The sequence below is a fragment of the Globicephala melas genome, chromosome 1 (genome assembly GCF_963455315.2).
Source record: "Globicephala melas chromosome 1, mGloMel1.2, whole genome shotgun sequence".
Classification (NCBI taxonomy): Eukaryota; Metazoa; Chordata; class Mammalia; order Artiodactyla; family Delphinidae; genus Globicephala; species Globicephala melas.
The window spans coordinates 85,355,524-85,375,794 of NC_083314.1; positions in this window are offsets into that span (position 1 = coordinate 85,355,524).

The following is a 20,271-nucleotide window of genomic DNA, read 5'->3' on the forward strand; positions in this document are numbered from 1 at the left end:
AAATCCACTGATGACTCATTCCAAATTTTCCCTCTCCAACCTCACTGCCCTCTAGGGGCTGTCTCTTGTTCTGTCTTCATTGACTCTTCCTACCCAAACTAATACTCCTGGGGAAATAGTCTAAGAGGGAAGGGAGTAAGAAGCAGAGGAGGAAGGGGCGGAAGAAGACGTTTCCAGAGATTTCACTCTAGGACCAATCCCTATCCCTGACTACTGAAATACCTTTGGTCCTCACTCCTGCCTCCCTCAAGTTGTGTCAAGGTAATGCGCTCGAGAGAGAATCAGGTTGTGTTCACGCTGCAGCAGTTCACGCCCAACCAAATGTCCTGAATTGTCAGATTTTAGAGCAGCAGGAAATTCAGGAAGCGATCTGGTCTCCTCTCTGCATTTCAGCTGAGGGTCTTGAGCTCAGGGAGGTTCTAGGGTGTGTCTGTCCGCCTTGTCCAAGTCAGCAGCCTAATGCCCAGCTTCTGGGACACTGTCTGTTACCCACTGAGACCTCAGGGTCATCTTTGCCTCCCACCCCTCGTGTGCTTCTTCAACTTAGGAAACACTATGGCCAGCCTCGCTTTCCTACTTAACATACATCTCCTCTCTTTGGTACCACTGCTCGTGCCCTGGTTATACCTTCCCACAAGCTCAGGTGAGAAACACGAAAAAGGAGGTAAGCAGGTTGCATTTTATACTAAAAACTGAGTGTGCCGTGGCTTCAGTGAGGATCAGAAAGGCCACCGCGCGCGCGTGGGTGTGTGTGTGTGTGTGTGTGTGTGTTTGCAGCCTGGTCCTGCTGTTACTCAGCTTGGCTGTGTATCTGGGTGGTCACATCAGAATCGGCATCAATCCGCAGCCATTTTCACTGCCAGGCAGCGAGTGGGTCTCCTCCCAAAGGCAGCCTCGTGCAGACAGCCGCCGATGCATATTCCACGTAGGGAGACCTCCATCTCTGAGCGCCAAGTCCTCTGCCAGGTGTTATCTCCTCTGAGGCAAGAACTGAGTTTTCTTTTCCTTTGGAGTTTCCCACCCACACAGCAGGCAGGAGAGAATCAACCCACAGAGACAGTTCCTGTGTGAAGTCTGGATACCTGAAATGAGAGTCATTCAGCCTGGAAGTCCCCCACGGGGCAGGGAGGGGGCTGGGGGGGGCCGTAAAGGTCTCTGAGAGAAGGGATACACTATGTCTATGTACGTCACTAGTTGTATAATCACATGATTACAGAGAAAAGAGATTTGTGCCAAACAGAGCTGGCCCACGCATACTAGTTATACAGACCTAGGCATGCAGTTTCAGCTTGTGAGCCTCAGTTTCCACGTTTGTGAAAGACGACAAAGGCTCCATCCTCAAGCTTATTGTGAGTCAGATGAAGTGATGTGTGTCCAGTGTCTAGGGCAGTGCCTGGCCCCGAGGAGATCCTCGACAAACATCACCTCTCCTGTTTGCCACTATGTTCCTGATAAACGGGTCTACTTCAGAGAATAAGGGGCGGGGACAAAACTGAGAAGCTTTGCCTTCAGAAATTAGCCGGGAGAGCTGGAGGCTCTCAGGGTTTCGGAATACTTTCCAGCAAGAAAGTTGCGGATTAAGACCAACAAGAGCTAGGAAACTATAAGATTTCTTAGGGCACGTGTTGCTTTGCTCTGCTTTTTATTTTTGTAGCCTTCTTCCCCGTACTTATTTCTCAGGGCTGCTGAGCTAGAATGCCAGCAGGACCTGTGAGTTTGTGATAGAAGAAGCAGTGAAACAGAGCGCTTCTCAGCTGCTAGGCTTGGGGACACGAGCCCAGGGAACAAGAAGACGGTACTGGCTGCAGAGTAGGGGAAAAGACTGAGGGCCAGCACCTGAGAAGAACAGGATGGAGACACCGGCTGGCCTAGGCCCTGAGAAGGGTCCACGGTGGCTGGAAGTCCATGTAACTCTCCCACAAACAGCAAGAACGCAGTAAATGCTGGTTGCATGAACAACTGAATAGAGAAGGTAAAAGAAGTGGTGGTATGCTGGAATTCGAGCTGGAAGATCCAGGTTTAAAGTGAGCTCTAACTTTTCCCACTTGCTAGCTGTGTGCCCCTCAAAGTCCTTCTGTGAGCCTCAGTTTCATCGAGTCTGGGATGGTGAGGTAGGAGAGGGGCAGCAATTCTGCTGGCTCAGTTTAGCTCAGAAGGTTGTGGTGAGAGCTAGATAAGGTAACTGATGAAAAACACACGTGACAGTGAGAGTGGCCATCAAAAACTTATAGGGAAATCATCAAAGGGAGGTGTCTGGGCTTAGTGCAGGCACAGCCAGATCCCACTGCAGGAGAGAGGGCAATCTCTTCCGAGTTAGATGAGCTGGGCGGAAAAGAAAAAGATCACCGATCACTGCAGGGCAATCCAGCAGCTCCCGGGACTGCTTTATTTCAGAGGACCATGGGGCAAAGCTTCCGCCTGCTGCTGCTGCTGCTGCCACCCTCTGGTCACAACCTGAACTGCACCCTTGCTAATTGCACTGGGAGTGGTTAGAACGCTTAACCTTTGCATACACACTATTTGTGTAGTGTTTTTGTTTACATTTCCCCCCCCCTTAAAAAAACCATGTTCTTTCACCCACACAATATCCTTGCAGTATAAGCATCTTTGTAGGTGAAGAAACCAAAGCTTGAGGAAGTTAAATGAATTTCTGTGGAGACTTAGCCAGGAGATGACCCAGATTCTTTTATCCAAGAACTGCGTTCTTTCTGCCACTACTATAGTAGGTCTCAGAATCTGAGCATGGGCTTCTCCTTACCTCTTCTCCTACCCCATCCTTCCTCCACGGTCCCAAACTCCTGATACCCCATCTGTATCCGAGGCCACCTGTGAGCAGGGGTGGTGCGGCTACAAAGATGAGCAAGGGACGTGCAGCCCCTGTCCTCCCAGGGATCTCAGACTCATGATGCAGGTGAGACGGGCATCCAGGGACCCCAGTACCCATGAGAAGTGCCACGGACACGCTCAGGTGGAATTCATGGGAGAGCAAAGAGGCTCCAGCTGGGAGAGGTTGAGCCTGAGCTGACCCTTAAGAGACTAACAGGATACAAGTTCATAAAGTGGTCAGTGAAGGACATCCCAGGCTGAGGCCCCAGCAGGAGGGAAGCACAGATGCAGACAAGCTTCAGTGCGAGGGAAAGAGGTGCTCCTGTTCGGCAGAAGAGAGAAGTGGGCAGTGACACTGGACCTGGAGGTTGGGGACAGGATGACATTCACACTCCTTTCTAAGGGCCCTCCATTCTTCCATGCTTTCCACTTACTCTTTTAACAAATATTTATTGTGACAGGCACATATTCAGTTTGTTTCTAAGGATAATAGCAAAACCAACACTTTGTCACATAGTATTCGTTTATTTATTCAATGAATGTTTATCGACTGCCTATTTCCCTGTGCCAGGTGCTCTCCGGGGCCCTGGGATGTATTCTACGCCCCCCTCCCCCAATGAACTTGCATTCCAGTGGAGACACAGACAATCTACAGCATAAATAAGTAACATGTAAGCATTTAGGTGGTGAAAATGAGGGAGAAAAATGAGGACTAAAGCAGGGGTGCAAGCCGGGGTGGAGGTTTTGCACTTTTAGAGAGTGTGACCACGAAGGTCTTACTGAGGAAGTGGCTCAGGGTAAAGGCCTAAGGGAGTGTGTGTGGAGGGGTGGAGTGTGTCGGGGAGGAGTGCTCCAGGCGGGGGAACAGAGCACACGAAGGCCCTGAGGTGGGACCGCAGCGCATGGCGTTTGGGGAGGGGGTTTCCAGTGGGGACGTGTGGGGCCGGGCAGGTGTTGGGAGGAGAAGAGGTCGGGGAGGCAGAGGAGGGACAGGCGGTAGGAAGTCATAGGAGGCTTTGTTCTGAGCAGAAGCAACTCAGTGCTGCCTGCCTTGAAGTCTCCTTTCTGCAGAGTTTAAAGCAATGTGAAAGGAGACTTTTCTGCAGCCTGGCTCTGTAGATTTGACTGGGGTGTGGGGAAGTGAGGCCAGGGGGCCCTGGGATGCACAACAAACCACCACAAACATAGTGGCATAAAACAACCACCATGCCATTATGCTCCCAGAACCCGTGGGCACGGCTCTTCCCTGCCCTGCCACGTCTGTAGCCTCCACTGGGAAGGCTCAGGTGGCTGGAGGGATGCTGGGAGAGCTGGGAGAGCTGGGCCTGGGGGAGGCACATCCAACACTGACTCTGTTCGTAGGCCTGATGCTTGCACTGGGGGGCTGCAGCACTGTGGGCTGGAGGACACCACGTGGCCCTTTATGCGGCAGTGTGGTGGCTTCCTTCCGAGAGGGAGGGGCCACCAGAGAGCCAGGATTCCAAGAAGAGCAGGCACAAGGGCCTGGCCTTTTATGACCTATAGCCTCAGGAGTCCCAGACATCATTCCCATGCACTCAGCTGGCTGAAGGGGTCACAGAGCTCAGATTTCAGGGGCGACTAGGTCCCATGTCTTGATGGGGGGCATCTCAAAATAATAGCAGCCTCTTTAAAACACCACTTCATTGAACCGTGAGGCCTGAGGCCGGTCTACAGGCCGGTCAGAGCAGAGCACCAGACTTCCCTGGTGGCGCAGTGGTTAAGAATCCGCCTGTCAATGCAGGGGACACGGGTTCGAGCCCTGGTCCGGGAAGATCCCACATGCCACGGAGCAACTAAGCCCGTGCACCACAACTACTGAGCCTGTGAGCCACAACTAATGAGCCCACGTGCCACAACTACTGAAGCCCACGCGCACCTAGAGCCCATGCCCCACAACAAGAGAAGCCACCGCAAGGAGAAGCCCACACACCGCAACGAAGGGTAACCCCTGCTCGCCGCAACTAGAGAAAGCCCACGCGCAGCAACGAAGACCCAATGCAGCCCAAAATAAGTAAATAAATAAATTTATATTAAAAAAAAATCAGACAGAAGACCCAAGTTACCTTTAACACCGTGCTCACGTGAAGAGGTCTACTGCCTGTGTATCTCTGGGCCTTTACAAGAACGAGCTCTGATGAACATGGGAATACATGATTCACGATAGCCAACAGATGGAAGCATGCCCAGTGTCCATCGACAGATGAATGGATAAAGAAAACGTGGTATATGCATACAATGGAACATTTTTCATCCTTTAAAAAGAAGGAGATCCTGTCATTTTGACAACATAGATAATGGTGGACATTATGCTGTGTCACAGAAGGACAAGGACTGCATGATTCCACTTATCTGAGGTACCTAAAATAGTCACACTCATGGAAGCAGAGAATACAGTGTGGTCGCCAGGGGCTGAGGGAAGGGGACATGGGGAGTTGTTGCTCAGTGGATGTAAAGTTTCAGTTATGCCAGGTGAGTAAGTTCCAGAGACCTGCTCTACAACACAGGGCCTGTAGTTCGCAATACGGTATTGTGCACCTCAAAATTTGTTAAGAGGGTAGATCTCACGTTGTGTTCTTCCCCCCGCCCCCAGCTTTACTGAGATATACTTGACATATAACATTGTATATGTTTAAGGCTTACAACCCAATGATTTGATAGGAGTGTATGTTGCAAAATGACTATCATAATAAAGTTAGTTAAGAGCTCCATCACCTCACATAATTATCTTTGTGTGTGTGTGTGTGTGTGTGTTAAGAACATTTAAGACCTACTCTTAGCAACTTTCAAGCACGTAATTCAGCATTGTTAACTATAGTCACCATGCTGTACATTAGATCCCCAGAACGTATTCCTTTGATGAGTAAAGTTTGTAGAGGAAAATCTTCCCATGTCCCCCACTCCCAGCCCCTGGCAACCACCATTCTAACGCTCTGTTTCTATGAGTTCAGCTTTTTTAGATTCCACCTATAAGTGAGATACAGTATTTGTCTTTCTCTGAATTATTTTGCTTAGCATAATACCCTCAAGGTCCATCCATGTTGCCACATATGGCAGGGGTTCCTCCTCTTTTATGGCTGAATTATGTATTTTCTTTAACGTTCATCCGTTGAGGGACATTTAGGTTGTTTCCGTGTCTTGGCTATTGTGAATAGTGCTGCCACGTACACAGCATGCAGAGATCTCTGAGTTAGTGTTTTTATTTCCTTTGGAAATAAACCCAGAAGTGGAATTGCTGGATCATATGGTAGTTCTATGTTTAATTTTCTGAGGAACCTCCATACTATTTTCCACAATGGCTGTACCATCATGTTAAGTGTTGTTATGACAAAAAAACAAACAAAGGGACACAAGGGGACTTTGGAAGGTGCTGAATATGGCTGTTACCTGGATTGTGGTATCATGGATCTTGGCATATGTCCAAACCCATCAAATTGTGTACATTAAATATATGCAGTTCTTTGCATATCATTTATACATCAATAAAACTGTTTAAAAAAAAAAAAAGAAGAAAAAGAACAGTTCTCCAGAAGGGCCCTGGAAAGGCGGCTGCATCCTAGGCCTTTTCCCACTGTAGGCTGTGTCTGTAAACATACAACTAATCCCTCCTCCCTCCCCACGGGGGACGGGGCAGTGTCGGGTACCAAATCTGTGCCAAGTATGTATTAATAAACCCTGAACCGTATTGGCAGCTTTGTGGTTTTCTGCAGCCTTTTGCAACCTGGAAAACGTTTTCCGATTAGAAGGCCCTGCTGTTTTATCTATGACACGTGAAACCGAGTAAGTCTACACGTGTCCACTGGGAGTTGGTGAGTAACATCAGAGTGTGCAGCGAGGGGAGAGGAATTAAAAAGGGAGCTAATGTCATCCGTGGGGAATAGCTGGGGGAGGGAAAAACCCGCTCTGGAGGAGAAGGGCTGCCGAAGGATTTTTTTGCCATGTGTCACGGCCGCTCAGGCAGGAGCACACGTCTGCTGTCCGCACCCCCAACGTGTAAAAGGCAGCTGCACAGAATGTTACACACGGGCTGACTTACAGGGAGAAAAATTTTTATCTCACAAGGCAGATTTGATTTCCTGAGACCATATGCTCGCTTGTCTTTTCCCCAAAGAGCCCACGATCTCATGTGGGAAAAATTCAGAGTTTTATTGGCTTTCGGAGAAGAGGGAATTGGAAATGTTAGCTAAATAGAGACCATGTGGACCAGGATCTCGTAGCACTCCCCCAGGGCTGTGGATGAGCTTCGTGTTGTGAAGCTGCGGCTCTGCAGACAGAAATGCAAAACTAAGGAGAGCTGTGGCTGGGAGCAAGGAAACGTGGGCTTTGGTCCCTGCTCCGCTGCTTACCCCTTCTGAACCACGCTTTGCCTGGGACGTGAGGCGAGGGCAAGATTTGCCCTGTTTATTTTGGAAAACCGATGTGAGTAAAAGGGGCACCATATATAACACTGACTTGGGACACAAAAGCGGTGGTCACAGGCCAGGTATTGTTATCATATGAAGATGTAACTTACAATCTGACCAAAGCTAAGTTATTCATTTGTCCACTTTTTAAGCAACTATTACTTGAATGCTGTATTAGGACACTCTGTCTACAGGTGGCGTAAAGCCAAATGAAAATACCTTACTCAAAATAGGGAAGTCATTAGTTCATTCACTTATTCATTCATTCAACAGTAAATTGGCAATACTCTGAGTCCCTGCTATGTGCCAGTTGCTGTTCTAAGAATTGGATATACGGCAGCAAACTAAACAGTCCAAGTTTCTCAGGATGTACGTGCTAATGAAGAGATACAGATAGTAATAGCCACATATATATGTAAATTTTCAGGTAGCGGTGAGTGATATAAAGAAAAATTAAGCAAGGCAAGGGGACACAGAGTGACAAGGAAGTGCTGTTTTAAGGAGGACTGGCCAGGGATGGCCTAACTGAAAAGGCAGCAGCTGAGCAGAGCCCTGAAAGAAAGAGGGAGCAAACCATGGAGCAGTCTGATGGAAGAGCATTCCAGAGAGTGGGAACAGCAAGTGCAAAGGCCCAGAGGTGGGAGTCAAGGGCCAGTGAGGGTAGAGTGAGCTGAGCTAGGGCGAGAGTGGTGAGAGATGAGGTCAGAGGGGAGCAGGCAGGTCACGCAGGGCCTCTGAGTCAAGGGAAGGATCTTGGAATTGAACAGAGAGCTTTCAGAGGGTTCTAAGCAGAACAGTGGTATTATCTGACTTACGGTTTTAACAGGATCTCTTGGGCTACCCTGTGGAGAATAGTGCATAAGGGAAGAGAGTGGAGCCAGGGAGACCAGTGTGCAGGTGTTGCAGCGGCCTGAGTCCGAGGATTAGGAAGGTGGCTGCAGACATACAAGGAGGGGCTGGATTATGGATGTAGCTCTCAGGCAGTGCTCGTGGGATGCGTTTATGGCTCGGATGTAGGGTGTAGGTTACCACAAAGGTCTAGGGTGGTTCCGGCACAGCTGGATCCATGGGTACAAATATTAAAATCAAGACTCTTAGCCTTTCTGTATCTCTTGGCTTTGCTTTCTTCTGTGTTGGTTTCATTTTCGGGTGGGCTCTGCCACATGGTGGTAAAGATGGCCACCTGCCCCTATGACTTACTTCGGGAAGCCCTCTCAGAAGGGCAAGGAAGCATTTGTTCCAAAGTCTTCAGTAGATGTCCTCTCTCGTCTCATCGGTTTGAACAGGGCCCTGTGCTCACAGTGAACCAATGAGAATGGCCAGGGGATGGAGTCACATTGACTGGGATAGGCTAAGCCACGTGATCCCTTTCTAGAGCAGTGGGGAGAGTTAGCTTCCACTTGGCGCGGGAGGAGATGCAGGTAAAGGAAAGAAAACCAAGAGTGGCTACTGAGAGAAGGGGGCTGGCTGTGGCACGGCTGCCGCCATGTGCACAGCAACCGGGGGAACTTCAGCAAGGGCAGCCAGGGCAAATAGAAACAGGTATACACCAAAGATGCTAATTGGCAAAATATCGTGTGTGGAGGTTGGGGGAGAAGGGAGGTCAGAGATAATGCTAGAATCATTTAGGCAATATGTTAACAGAAATGAGGACCGTGGGATCCAAAGTATGTTCATATTGCAAAGGGGTGAGTTGATGAGTTAGGTTTTGCCATGTGAGAGGCACATAAATGACTAACCACGAGTCAAGGCAGGACAAAATAGATGTTAAATGAGAGGCATAAGCAAAATACACCTGGGAAGCTTTAACTGTGGTGCCCGCAGGTCAGAAATGGAGAGAAGGACAGCACAGTCAGGTAGACATTTAGGTCTGCCTCTCAACAGACCGGGAGTGGCGTTTCACTGTCACTGATAACGGGCACTTAATTTTCCAGGGCCGCTGGCCCCGCTAAGTGTGCAGCATCTCTTCAGTTGTTAGCTTCTCCAGCAGTCTGTGCCCCGAGCTGCTAATAGGTACCCATCTGACTGCCCAGCTTCCCTCTCCCTCAGGCACAGCCTTCTGTACCAGCAGCGAAACAGCCAGGGGAAGAATCACCTGCAGTTGACGGGCAAAGAGCACTTTGGCTGCAGATGGAAAACCCGAGAAACCTGGGTGGTTTTCAGGGGAGAAACAGGTGGCAAAGGAGGGGGCCCACCCGTAATTAAAGCCCAGCCCAGCCCAGCCCTTCTAAAAGGGAAGCGAAATACAATCAGTGCAACTTCTTCCAAAGACCGATGAGAGAGCTGCAGAGAAAGAAATCCACTCCTGTCTGTGGAGAAAAACGGAGAGAATTAACCGAGAATAGGCTGCATCGGTTAAAGCTTCCTGGGAAAAGATAAGAGTGGTGAAAAATCAGAATTAGATCACACCAGCCAAAGCAATTAAGGAGAATAAGATGTGCTTTCACAAATATCAGGGGACGGGAGATTATGAAGAGGAAATAAGACTTAATAAATGCAGAGGACCATGAAATTAACGATGACCACAAATGGCTGAAACACCGATTCATTCTTTGTTAGCCTTTAAGTAGGAAAACAAAGAAAAGAAATTGAGCAATTAAAAAGCAAGGACAGGGGCTTCCCCGGTGGTGCAGTGGTTAAGAATCTGCGTACCAATGCAGGGGACACAGGTTCGAGCCCTGGTCCGGGAAGATCTCACATGCCGCGGAGCAACTAAGCCCGTGCGCCACAACTACTGAGCCTGCGCTCTAGAGCCTGCGAGCCACAACTACTGAACCCGTGAGCCTAGAGCCTGTGCTCCGCAACAAGAGAAGCCACTGCAATGAGAAGCCCGCACACCACAAGGAAGAGTAGCCCCCGCTCGCTGCAACTAGAGAAAGCCCGTGCACAGCGGCGAACACCCAACGCAGCCAAAAATAAATAAATTTATTTTTAAAAAAGAAAAAAGCAAGGACAACTTGAGAAGAGAGTGACACAGCTGCCGGCAGGGAGGAGGTGTCTACCTCCATGGTCCTCAGATTTTTCAGGCACTTTTTTGGGACCTGACATACAGGGCTCTCGTGTCAGCCGCAGCCCGGCATGTGCACTGGGCTGCTGGGAGTGGTACCCTCATTCTCCTGAGTCTAATGAACTGATGGAGCTGAGGAAAGAGACAGAGTGAGAAGGGGAAGGAGAGACTCCTATGCTATGGTGAGTTTGGAACCATCATAATGACCCTGAACTGAGTTCAGCTGGGCTTCAGCGTGGCCCCTCCCCTCCCATCCTTCCCGCCCTGCCTCGGGACCTCCGGCCTCAGGGCTTACTATCCAGTGTTTAGTGCGCATTTCTGAAGATTTTCCCTGTGAAGAGCCCACCCACAAGACTGTCCTGTTTCTGAGAAACGGAGAGGCTAGGGCGTGCTGACCAAGCAAGAGTGGCTTGTCCTTTTTTGCTTAAGTGAGGAGATCGAGTTGATTTCTACAACTTGTAACCAAAAGTCCTGACTTACCCAGCCAGGTTCTATGACAGGCACTGGAGATACAACGGTATGAAGATAAGGGCACTGCTCTCAAAGAGCTCACAGCCCCGTAGGAGAGACCTCACACATACACAACTTTTTGCAATACAGTGCGCTGGAGGCAATCAGGGTGAACGTCTGGAGGAGGTGCCCCAACAGCTCAGAGGAGGAAGCGACTCTGCTCAGGTGGACCAGTGAAGGCTTCTAAAGGTCTCTTGAGCTTGCTTCTGACAGATGCCTGGGATTTTTGACATGTGGCATAGGAGCGCTTTTCGGACAGCGGGAACCCTGAGTGCCAAGGCCAAGAGGCACCAACAGCACGTGGCCTCCAGGATGTAAGTCATTCCCTTCCGTTTCTAACTCTTTCCAATGTCTCCATCCTCCAGCTGCCTAACATTCTCTTGTAACAAATATTTCTTGCTAGAGAGAGTGTTTTAGGAATAGATTAAACTTTTGGCTAAACTCAAGTGTTAGGACACTCTTACCTCCCTTAACTGCATTACAAAAAAGACTGAAAGGGCTCCCCTGGTGATGCAGTGGTTGGGAGTCTGCCTGCCGATTCATGGGACACGGGTTCGTGCCCCGCTCGGGGAAGATCCCGCATGCCGCGGAGCGGCTGGGCCCGTGAGCCATGGCCGCTGGGCCTGCGCGTCCGGAGCCTGTGCTCCGCAACGGGAGAGGCCACAGCAGTGAGAGGCCCACGTACCTCAAAACAAACAAACAAACAAAAAAAGACTGAAAATTTGCATATATATGTGGCTATTATTATCTGTATCTCTTCATTAGCACGTACATCCTATGGGAAACTTGGACTGTTTAGTTTGCTGCTGTATATCCAATTCTTAGAACAGCAGCTGTTCTAACTCAAAGACTTGGTTAAGGACAGCGCCTAACCAAGTAATAGGCCTCCTGACTTAGTGGTTACAGAGGTTTGGAGGGTGTCAGGGAGGGACTCAAGGGCTGGAGAGCACCCTATTGATGACCACCTCCTCTGTCTAGATGGCCCCTAGGCCACTGGAAGCACACAGCACCTCACACACCTTCTTCTCCTCATTCTTTTGTTCAGGGGGCGCCATGCTGAGCGCACAGATGACTCCTGCCCTCCCAAAGGCTAGAGGCTAGCAGGAGGCTCAGATCATCACAGAAATGAATGGACAGCTGCCAGTGGGAGAAGTGCTGGGAAGGAGAGGCATGGGTGTTGTGACCGTGGACAGGACTGAGTCGGGGGGCGGGGGGTGGTGGTGCAGGCGGTGTGATCTGGCCAGGAAGACCAGGGGAGGCCTCCCTGAGAAAGCTCCACTAACCTGGGATGGCCAGGACAGGTGCCTTACCTAGACTGAGAGGGGTGGGAAGAACAGTCTCCGAGGCAGAGAGGAGAGCGGAGCAGAGGCCCATGGTGGGAGGGCCCGTGGGTGGAAGGAAGGTCGTGTGCCTAGAACTGAGAGAGCAGGGGCTGGGGGAGGGGCTTGAAGTAAGACCGAGCTGGAGAAGTACACAGGTGCCAGAACAGGCAGGGACGAGGCTGATTCTTTATCCCAACAGCAATGGGAAGCCACTGAAGAGTGTAAGCAGTGGGTGACCGGACGGGTTCTGATTTGTGTAAAATAAACTGGAGGGAGCCACCTGGTGTGGGTTCAGGTTCAGATGACAGAAGATAGATGGAAAGTGGGCAGGATGTGGTGATGGACTGAATATGGTGGAGTGGGGGGCGGGTAGGGAGACGAAGGCATAGCATATCTGATGGTCAGAGGTACCATCAATAAAGGTGGGGACCCCAGAAGAGGACTGTGGCCTTACTAAGCCTCAGCGCCCTTTGCTCTCGTGCGTGGACCTTGCCAAGGACCGTTTGGAGGTACCAGCACTGTCACCGTCGCCCTGATTGGCCTCCAGACTTCTCCTTTGATCAATAGGCCACAAGGTGTCCTGCTTTCTCAGTGGAGGGAGAGGCACAGCCGGACAGCAATAAGACCTTGAAGTTGTGGCTATATTGTTTTTGCCAACTTTTCTGCTCCCCCCTCTAGAGGGAAGACAAGAGTCTAATGATGAAGACAAGAACTTTAAAAGGAGCTATCGACTTGGGAAAACATACGGAAGAGTTACACGATCAATCAACCATACAGTGTTGGAGCTGAAAAAAAACTTAGTGAAAGAAAAAAATCTCTTCCAGAGCAACTCTGACAGCTGTTAAAACACTCCCTGCTTCAGCATTTCCAATTGCTGGGGGCAAACTGTCTGAACAAGCAGCCGACTCCATTGTCAGAGGGCTCTGATAGCAGGAGATAGGGTTTTCTTGCATTCAGTCGGAATGTATCTCTGAGCAACCTCCACCCATTTGTCTTCGTTCCATTCTCTGGAAGCAGAGCAGGTCAATGTCCCTTTTAAAATGTGGTGCCCAGAAGGCGACACAAGACTCCAAATGTGGTCTGATTTAATTAAAGCCCTGTGGGGAATTTAGAGGGGAAAAAAATAAAGCCACCGAGTTAACCAGCTTTAGAAAATGGCAATCATAGAAAGCGTCCATAAGAAGAACCTTAGAATCATAAACTAAAGCCTTTGAAAATACCCAGCTGGTCCCTTTCCCTGAAGAGATCACACCTAAACCTGTCCAACCCAGAGAAGCTGACCTATTTTTTAACATCTCTAAAAGCAAGGATTCCACGGATGTTGATTGCCAAGAGGCTTCTTACAAATCAATCATTGTAAAATATTTTCAAATATTTTCTACAAAACACAAGCAGTGTTTTCTAGTAGACTAATTTGTTTTCACATTTTCCTTTCTTGCTATTATCTCTCCCACCACATAAATTGTCTTCCTAATGAAGCCGCTTATTGTATCATTTTCCGGGAGTGCATGTTCTTCTGCTCCTTCTGCTTCTGTTTCAGTTCCTACTGCATTAATTAACCACACTTCCTCTATTATTTTCCTCTTTTTTGTATGGGATCCATGCTATTTATCCTTATATTGTTGCATAATGCTTTTTGTGATGGATGTGTTCTCAAAATTGTGCGCAAATCTAATCTTTGTAAATTGAGTCTCTTCAATTAGAAGTGCCTTCCAAATGCATTTTGAGTGTCATTTTTTTTTTTTTTTGCGGTACGAGGGCCTCTCACTGTTGTGGCCTCTCTCATCGCGGAGCACAGGCTCCGGACGCGCAGGCTCAGCGGCCATGGCTCACGGGCCCAGCCGCTCCGCGGCATGTGGGATCTTCCCGGACCGGGGCACGAACCCGTGTCCCCTGCATCGGCAGGCGCACTCCCAACCACTACGCCACCAGGGAAGCCCGAGTGTCATTTTGAGGCGCTCTGTGGGAGGTGGCCTGGTAGAATGGGAAACACTGGGCATTTGGAGCGAGAAAACGAAACCACCCAGATCGGGGTCTGCATCTTACAAGCTGTGTAACCTTGACTGGTTACATAATCTATGTGGGCCTTTGTTTCTAATCCACGAAATGGAGATAATAGCGCCGCCTCAAAACGTTGTTGGAAAAAAATAACTAAGCAAGGATTTCCCTGGTGGCGCAGTGGTTAAGAATCCGCCTGCCAGTGCAAGGGACATGGGTTCGATTCCTGGTCCTGGAGGATCCCACATGCCGTGGAGCAACTCAGCCTGTGCGCCACAACTACTGAGCCTGTGCTCTAGAGTCTGTGAGCCACAATTACTGAGCCCACGTGCCACAACTACTGAAACCCCGCACCTAGAGCCCATGCTCCATACCAAGGGAAGCCACCGCAATGAGAAGCCCACTCACCGCAACGAAGAGTAGCCCCAGCTCACCGCAACTAGAGAAAGCCCGCGCGTAGCAACGAGGACCCAACGCAGCCAAAAATAAATAAATAAGTAAAATAACTATGCAAAGCAAAATCCCTGCAACTCAGGAAATAGATACATCTTTCTGTCTTTAAAGTGGAGAATCATTTTTTAAAGTAAATAATCTTCTCAGAAATCTATTTTGCAAGTTCAGACGTTTCTGATCACACGTCCTTAAAGCAGGAAGCAGCAAACATTGATTTCCTTCACTGACTTAGGAACCTTCTACCAGACCTTGTCTTGGGTTCTCCCCTCTAGGCCCCACCCTGTTCTGACAGACCTTCTCACCTGGTCCATAACAGAGGTTAACATCTGCAGGGCTAGCTGCTGCTTTGCCAAGTCTGCTTCTACTCAGCAAGCCTGAGTTCTTGACACGTAAGTCACATTCCTCTGTTCTCACTATCATCTACGTCTGCTTCTGAACATCTTTACCTGCTCTTTTTTTTTGTTATTTGAGTCTTTTTGGTTTCCCCAAAGTTCTTCCCCAGAAGGGTGGGATTTTGCATTCACTCGAACCACGCATCTCTCCTACACGACTCTGAGTTCCTTGAGAGACCACGCATGCCCACAGGCCAAGCACAGTGCGTGAATGAAGGGCTAGTGACCCTCCCTGGGAAGCTCTTCTACAGCCTGACATATGGAGAAAGTCACTTCCATTCTCAATTTATCTGTAAAATGAGGAAATACAATGATATTCGTGGTTTCCAGGCTGGAGTTCGTCGTGTTTAGGGATCCACAGTGGGAGAAATGGAGAAAAGGAGAAAACTACTCTGAATGTTTTTAAGAGTCCAAAAGAAAGTGTGCCACTACCCAATTATGGCTACACTGGTTCATGTAAACCCTGTCTCTTGATCTAGTTGGAATGATGTCAGTTCTGTGCAGTATCACAGGTACAGTCATGTCACTCAGCATGTGCACCAGTCAGGATTCTTGGTTGTGAAGAACAGAAGCCAAGTCTGATTGACTAAAACAAAACATAAGTGCATTGGAGAGATGTCAGCTAGCTCCAGAAGAAATGGAAAAGCAGGAGGAACAGGCTCTGGAAACGGGCAGTAAACAGGGAAAGCTGAGCAATGAGGTACTCAGCTAAGGTCCCATCAAAGGAGCAGCGCAGTGGGGGGGGGGTGCCACTGGACACCAGGCACTGACCCACTGGAACCACCACTCTTGCGCCTAGGATGCTGTTGCCCAGTGAGATGAATTCCAAACCACGGTGGCTGCTTTGTGTCCCTCACTCCAGATACAAAGTCTCAGGTGATCATCCAGTGGGCTAATCTTAAACTTTCTGTGCTTGTGTCCAGCTTCTGGAGAACAAGGATACTTGCTGGATACTTTCTAGTATCATTTCTTCAGAGACTCTACTGTATTAGGAAAATTCCCCAAATATAGAAAGAGAATCAGCTGTTGGACAGCCCCCCAAATGGCAAATGTCCACTATGGTTGTTAAATGTTTGCCATGATGAGTAAACTAATTAGAACTTAATTGATGGGGGAAAAATTTATTTTGAAACATTGGATCCATAGAAGAAAAAAGTAATGAACATGCTTGATGATTAAAAAAAAAAATTGATCAGAAAGGATGATTTCTAATGTCACTCCCAGGCTTCGGTGCCCCCTGCAGGCAAGATAGAGGAATAAGAACTGAACTGATTTTTCTCAAGCTCTTTGCTTCATCAAATACAGTTGTCCCTCAGCATCCAAGGGAGATTGGTTCCAGGACCCTCTGTGGATACCAAAATCTGCAGAGGCTCTTGTCCTTTATATAAAATGGTGTAGTATTTGCATATAACCTACGCACATCCTCCCTTCCATATACTTTTTTTTTTTTTTTTTTTTGCGGTGCACGGGCCTCTCACTGTCACGGCCTCTCCCGTTGCGGAGCACAGGCTCTGGACGCGCAGGCCCAGCGGCCATGGCTCACGGGCCCAGCCGCTCCACGGCATGTGGGATCCTCCCAGACCGGGGCACGAACCCGTGTTCCCTGCATCGGCAGGTGGACTCCCAACGACTGCACCACGAGGGAAGCCCCCTTTACATATACTTTAAATCACCTCTAGATTACTTATAATAGCTAACACAATGTAAATGCTATGTAAATAGTTGTAAATACAGTACAGATATTATGTAAGTAGTTGCCAGTGCAAGGCAAATACCAATTTTGCTTTTTGGAACTTTCTGGAATTTAAAAAATATATATATTTTTGATCCGTGGTTGGTTGAACACACAGATGCAGAACGTGTGGCTGTGGAATTTGCCTCGCACTGACTGTATATGTCATAAAAACCTGGACTTATAGAATTTGCCAGGAGTAATTAGCCATAGCTAATTTTAGGTTCTGCTGCATATAAGAGAAAACAAAAGGAATAATAGCATAAACATGATATGGAGTTTTCTTTTACATAAAAGAAATCTGGAGGTGGGCAGTCCCAGGCTGGTATCGTAGTTTCATAGTGTTCATGAACACAGGCCTCTTTTATTTTTGCTCTTCCATCCTTAGTAGTTCAGGCTTTTATCCACAGGGATACTTCCTCAAGGCTGCTGGAACTCCAGCCATCACGTCTGCATTCCAGACAGGAAGTAGGAGGAATAGTGAAGGGACAAATGGCAAAAAGGCACATACAAACTGCCCTCTTAAGACTTCCTGAGAGCTGTACTTAACAATGTCTGCTTATATCTTATTGACCACCTCTAATTTCAGGACAGCCTGGGAAGTATATGATCTTTTAGCTGGGCACTTTGCCACCCAAATATTGAATGGGAAGCTAGCAATCTTTTCCTCCCCAAGGAACTCTCAAGGTGATCAGAGGTAGGCAGAGGTCTCATTTGGTGCCCATCAGCTCTCTGCAGTTAGGTTTGTGGATATCACTTAAGATCAAGGAAGCCTCAGAGGGGAAGACCAGCACAGATGCCTTAGGAGCTACCTTTCTGAAATGCTTGGAAGGTGGTAATGGGTCCTTTGAGGAGCTTCCTAGAGAATAACAAAAATAGTGAACACTTGTTGAGTGTTTACGTTCTGCCAGGTGCTGTGCGAAGTGTTTTATCTCCAATCTCTCACCTCATTCTTACAGCTACTCCATGAGGTAGGCACAAATGTGCCCAGACTGCACTTGAGGAAACCAAGGATTAGTGGCGATAAGCATTTTGTCTGATCAGAGTTAGTAAGTGGGAAAGCAGGGTCAAAACCTAAAGGGTCTGTCTGACTCTGAGCCTAATACACATACACACATAGCAGCTGCGCCGTCCCGTACGGTGGTCGCCAGCCACACGTACATTTAGATTAAAATTAATTAAATGGAATTAAATTAAAAATGAAGTTCCTCAGTCCCACTAGCCACATTTCAAGGGCTCAGTAGCCACATGTGGCTAGTAGCTACCATATTGGATAGCGAATATATAGAACATTTTCAGCATCACAGACAGTTCTATTGGACCACTCTGTGCTACACGGATGGAACATTCCTGGATTCCAGCTCTCATCATAAATGAGGCGATGAGATAGTCTCTTCTTTTCTCTGGCCCCCTTTCCCGTTTCTGTAGCCCCATCTTGTTACACATACAGCTCAGCCATGCAAAGAGATGAAAGAAATTCTGAAAAAGAAAATACCCATGAAAGTTGGAAAAGCGGTGGCGTGTGTTATTTGTGCTGCTACAGTACTTAACTCTGGGGCAGGGGAGCCACTGTGGAGGGCAGAGCCGGCCTGGGGTGGAGGATGTTCCCTGCAGTTCACAGTCAGCTCAGCTCACAGGGTAGCCCCTAGACTGGCCTGAATTCCTGAACACTAAGTTGCAGCCCCCTTATCTTTCCCCTCATTTCTTTAGCTCTTCCTCCCTCCTTTTCCCATTTTGGCACATGCCACATGTGCTTTCATTTAAACCTGCTCTTTTAAAAATTTGCAAATCTCCCAGCTGTTGCGAAGTCAGATTTTTAAGAACACATTTGCATCTTTTCTCAGTTGCTGCCTTAATTACATATAATAAAGGTACTTAGTTATAGAAGAATAGCTGATGAGCCTGCACTACCATAAAGAGGTCTTGCCAAAAGCCATTTCCTTTGTCAAGAGAGAACTTGCTCAAAGACAGTGAGAAGCCATGATTCATTCTTATGCCACAGTGTTACTATAAAAAATTCGGTTCACTGTCGCACAAACTTTAAACAGTGACAGAGTTCTCAGCCATGTTCTGCCACCAACACCTGTGCCTGGACTGGAAAAGTGTGATAAGAGAAGACCGGCGTCGTTTGTGACAGCTTTATCGGGGTCAGGAAGCTTTGTGAGCTGCCTGCCTGTTTTTGCCAATAAAGCATTATTGGGACATAGTCATGCTCATTTGTTTACCCATTGTTTACGGTGGCTTCCACGCTACAACAGCAGAGCTGAGTAGCTGCCATGGACTCCATCTGTAAAGCCTAAAATACCCTCTGCCCTTTCACCAGCCCCTGGCTTAGAAGGCAGGAGTTGGGGTAGATCAGAGGTCTCAGTCTTATCCTGTTTTCTTTTGTTGTTTTTGTGGTACGCGGGCCTCTCACTGTTGTGGCCTCTCCCATTGCGGAGCACAGGCTCCGGACGCGCAGGCTCAGTGGCCATGGCTCACGGGCCCAGCCGCTCCGCGGCATGTGGGATCTTCCCGGAGCGGGGCACGAGCCCGCGTCCCCTGCATCGGCAGGCAGACTCTCAACCACTGCACCACCAGGGAAGCCCAGTCCTATCCTGTTTGGGTGTCTCTATTGGAGGGTTTGCATGGACCCTGCCCTTCCACCTGGTCCAGGGCACCATCACCTCACCCCTGCATGACTGCCCTGGCCTACTCCCTGCCTACCTGTGTCTCCCTGTCCCCTGCAGTCTATTCTCTATTCTCCAGTGACTGGTCTAGTCACTGCAACCAGAGTGCCCCTTTGAAACATAAGCCCTTTCTTATCATTACCTTGCTCAAAGCCCTCCAAGGGCTTCCATTTCATAGAGAGTAAAGTCCGAAGTCCTTAGGGTGACCTGTAGGCCCCTCCATCACCTCACCACCACCCACCTTGCCCCACCTGGCTTCCCCTGCCCCAGCCAAAGCGGCCTCCTTACTTAGCCTTGAACTACCAGGCCCTGTCTCCACTCACAGGCAGAGGGGGCCACCTGGCCCCCAAAATGCCTGTCCACAGAATGCCCTGTTGCCGGGAAGTAGCAACCCAGTCAGACCCCTGGCATTCAAGGGTGGCATCCTGACTGGTTCTCACTGAGGGAACATAACAGAAAGCGGTGCTTGTCACTTTCGCTGGGGGTGTGGTCTTCAGAACCGTCTGTGCCTTCTCCACTCCCCATCTGCCCCTTAATGGGGAGGTCTTCGAGGCCCTTGGAAACAGGAAAGTCATAGTATAAAAGGCATTTGAGTCTCTGGACCCAAATGAAGACTGCCCATCACCAGCAGCTTAACAGTGGACTGGAACTTGAGCAGGAAATAAACATTCATTGTTGCCATCCTTTCATTATGGAGTTTTAGGATTTGTCATGGCAGCATCATCTGGACTAAGACAGGGCCTTTGCACTTGCTGTTCCCTCTGCCTGGAAGGCTCTTCCCCAAATATCTGTATGGCTTTTCACTTCCTTTAGGTCTCTGTTCAAATGCCATCTTATCCTAGAGACTTTCCCAGATGACCCTAAATAGAAGAGAGCAAATCACCTGCTACCCCAGTACTATCCACCCTGTACTGTTTTATTTTGCTTCATAGCACACACCA